This window comes from Triticum dicoccoides, chromosome 6B (assembly GCF_002162155.2).
Source record: "Triticum dicoccoides isolate Atlit2015 ecotype Zavitan chromosome 6B, WEW_v2.0, whole genome shotgun sequence".
NCBI lineage: Eukaryota > Viridiplantae > Streptophyta > Magnoliopsida > Poales > Poaceae > Triticum > Triticum dicoccoides.
Window position 1 is genome coordinate 271664552 of NC_041391.1, and position 4159 is coordinate 271668710.

The 4159-nt window shown below is 41.0% G+C and overlaps 1 long non-coding RNA gene across 1 annotated transcript; it reads right to left on the bottom strand.

Annotated features, from left to right (window-relative positions):
- Window positions 1-2341: 2341 nt before the first annotated feature.
- On the bottom strand, window positions 2342-3947 carry LOC119326328. Its single transcript, XR_005157908.1, has 3 exons — window positions 3495-3947; window positions 3283-3362; window positions 2342-2802 (listed from the first exon to the last, which is right to left on the bottom strand). It is a non-coding gene; the product is annotated as an uncharacterized LOC119326328 (long non-coding RNA).
- Window positions 3948-4159: the final 212 nt, after the last annotated feature.

Sequence of the window (4159 nt, forward strand, 5' to 3'; positions counted from 1 at the left end):
AATGTCCATCACTTAGATGGATAATAACAACAAATGTACGGCTGGCCTCAACTTCACCTCAAACTACACATGACACATGCTCCCTCTTACCCCCCCCCCCCGGGTGTTTTCACATGAAAGGTAAGAGTATATAATAGATTTGGATCGTTGATCTTATTAATTAGTGGTCTAATTAACTCTTACCTTCTTATCTCATATGTAAAAAGAGGGCATAAGAGGGAGCATGTTAAAATTTGCCATCACTGTATGTGTGAAACAACAATGGTAACCGAGAACTTTTGTGAGAAATTCCTTCAGACACAATATAGTAGGCCATGGTGAACTTGTGTGATTAAGTTCCTTGAGAACACAATATAGTTTGCAAATCCTTTAAGGAATCATAATTGGTGCTTAGTTTATCATTCTAATTAACTGTTGGATTTCAATATGATTCAACAGAAGCTAAGTAAAAGTAAGTAGTATTGCCATATTAGTGGTATGCTTATTTCAAGATTTGAAAAGATCCATTGCCCGAAAACCCTGTAAGCGCCCCTACTAAATAAATGTGAATGGAAGAGAAAGTGTTTCAAAGTTTCTTACCAGCGTTAAGTCACTGCAAATTGTGTGTGCTCATGTACATAGCCGACAAGTCGATAATAAAATCAGATCTACATTTCTAACAAATAAAATAGTTCTCTAATGACATAAGTATCACTCAACCTGTAGGGATAATCTGATATTGAACCAATTATATATATGTAAAAATATGTGATTCAATTTGGGTGTACATGAGCATGAATAATTGGGTAGGCATAAAAAGCTAGGAGCAAAAACTGAAAACACAAAGGTACTCGTCAGCAACAAAACAACTCACTTCTATGACACATCGACAATAAAAAACCAACACCATATTTTTGGTCAGGTGGTTCATTGTGGTGATGGACCAAAGGTCTCATAGAACTATGCTCTAACTACTACTATGCTACTTTGTACGGTCTAGAACATGTATATGTACTGATTGTGAAGCTGCAAAAAAGGAGTATAATGGGTCCTTGTACGTCTAATTAAATTCATATATCCAGTGAAGTGTGTAAGGTTGAACCAAACTGCAGGCCATCAGTACATTACTCTAAGAGGTGGCTTATTACTAAATTAAAGATGCTGGCATTTAGTGCATAAGTAAATACAGAAAGCACAATGATAAAGCTGCAGAGCCACATCATAAAAGAGTAGTAGTATTACCACTTAGGCATATTTATTGACAGTTAAGAGGGAGAATGATAGATCCATCATCAGCCGCAGAAAAAATAGAAAGGAAGTAACACTAATTCTCATATCTTGAACCAGTGTGCTGCCGTGACCCGTCACTAAGGTCAAACGTTATTGCCCATCGCATCGCCACACTGCTGTTCTGTGTTTTCAATTTCGGCTGAGAAAACCAGATTTTGGCCATCTTGGCCTGGGGCGAAAAATAGCTTCCGGTGAAAAAAATGGATTTTGGTCAAATTTAAGTCAATTTTTGGTCAAAAGTTGATGAAATTTTGACCAAATGTTTTGAAAATGTCCGAAATTCGGCCATCTCGGCCTGGGGCGAAAACTTCCACAAACCGAAAATCAAAACCTTGCTGCTGTTCTGCCCCCGCTACTGAATCGAGGTCGAGCGACATGCACACAGTGGCGCGCTGTGGTCATGAGGCAAGGCAACCCAAATTTTCTCTTAATTTGCTCTATCTCATAATCCCTCGTCTTTAGTAGGTTGTATAGCTTCCTGTACTCTACAATATGATAGCACATAGTGACAAGAGAATTAGTGGTACTGCATGTCTCCTTCAGGAAGCTTGTTTTCTAGCATGCCATCAAAACACCTGATTATCATTAATAATTGTTATTTTCTTGTAATCAAACAACAAAGGAGCTGCTCGATCAAGTATTTTCCAAGCCCAATTCAACCAACAATGTTGAATGGTTTTGCACTACTGAAATTGGTCACGACCATCTTCAATCAGAAGGAACACGTCTCAACATTAATTAAAGCAAGCTTGCACAAGTATTAGTTGTTTAGTAATATGATTTAGGGGCTATTGATCTTAAAAACTAAGTGTAACCAAATTCAAGGCATAACAAGCTGAACCAAACATCTCCACTCCATTGCCAAGTACAAACAGACTGTCGTATGTACGAATCTCATCTCTCCCTCCTAAAAAAATGTGGAAATCGTGGTACTGGTAGCACAAAAAATGCATGTTTGATCGCACTAAGCCTATGAGTGACTCTAGTGATTTCTAGCAACCACTGATATTACCCTAAAAAATCTCTTCCAAGCAATCTGTTAAACTTGCATAGAGAAGAACTGTCTTTTCAATGACGTGCTCAAACTAATACATAATTCAGTTTGCATGCATTCATTAAAATTGAATTGTCTAACGCATGCACATTCTCACTGGTGCCGCTTATAGAGAAGCTAAATACATAATTTATTATCCAGACTAATTTGTTGCGATCAATATTTTGGTTAATAGTCCCCAAATCTGGCTGGAGCCATCATCATAGACATGTCTAGATTGTGTAAACACTCACTGCCAGGAAAAAAATGTAAACACCTCTCATCTGCCTTGACATCTGTTGTGGTCTCCACCACCATGGCATTGGGTCGTCGTTAGTGTGGCGAAGGATGAACTCCAAGCCATTAAAAACATATGATGCAAAAGCAAAGTACTCCATCCATTTGCCTAAACCGGAGCTGTATGAAAAATTCTTGTAGTTCTTAAGTATTTCACAAATCTCGGCAGGAAGTAACCATCAATGTTGAGACTCCTTCAATATCTGCACCATCTCAGCTCATAAGTAATTGAAATATAAAATTAAATTCAATATAATAAAAACTGAGTGACCTAAAAGTGGATTTTGAAACATTTGAATGGAAATGTCATGAGGATTGCTTTCCCAATCTTCAGAAACTGAAACATGCATCATCATCAAAATTCAGTTACAGAGTTCAGTTTCATATTTCAGGTTCTCCCAGAAAACATGATAAGGCAGAGGCTTCAATCTAAATTCCTGAGTGACTAATTTGAAGTGTGGGGTACTAAGCATTCCAACTGTGTGAAACTAAATTCAATCCAAACCGAAATACAGAAGAACTACATAAGGTTCATCTTGGCATAGATAAACCACAACTTTTAGAAGTGCAAGGCATTGGTAATTCATCTCCAGACCATCGAAAACCCAAAGTAAGTTGTGAAATATTTCCAAACATCTAGAGCAAAATTGTCTAAGTTTCTGGTGCATTATCCACTGAATTACCTGACAATTCCAACAATTGCATCCAGTAGTAGCAGCCACTCAAAATCTCTCCCAAATACATCCTCGTGCAGAAATAATCCCTAGTGCATAGCTCAAATCAGCATGAAACTACATGAGGATCCAATTCCAACCAAAGCAATATAATCAAGGGTAGCAAACTAATGGGGAAGGGAGACCGTGGAGATGCAGAGAGCCCAAGGCACGATGCGCACCTTGGCCTTCCAATATAATCAATACTCCCCGCCGCCTCCGCTCCATGGCTCGGCCACTCATCACAAGTGGTGGAGGAAGATGCCCTCGGTGGTCGGCCCGTCCTGGCTGTGCAGGCGGCGACGGATCCGGGAGTGGTCCAACCTGTGAGGGCGCCGCTACTCCTTTCCGGTGGGTTGTGGATCCCAGCGGCATCAAGGTAGGAGGAGAGCTGTGCACAACAACGTCACCCGTGATGATACAGGAATGGCGGACCAGGTTGAGGCCCTCATCAAACTCGTGATCTGAGTCAGAGTACAAGCCCATTGAAGCAGCGCCGATGGCGTTGGCAGAGTGCTTTGTCCGCGGCCATGGGGCAGATGGGCGGCGACGATTTTTCTCGGGAGACCCAGAGGGAGACGGCGAATACTGGATTGGGGCGAGGGGCTTGGGAGGATGGAGACGTGCGACGTGTGGTCGTGAACCTCGTGGGTAGCGGTTGTTTTTTTTACAGGGCATCAAGGCGGGGAAGGACCACGTGCGATCGGGGGGATCGAACGAGGTCGAACCATCACGACGTTTGATCCCCCTTTAATAATAGAGATTCCATCCTCCTATCATGCGACTGCCTTACATGAAAGCAGTGTTCGTCAGTATCATGCATCATAAGTTCTGAAGAGCAAATTTT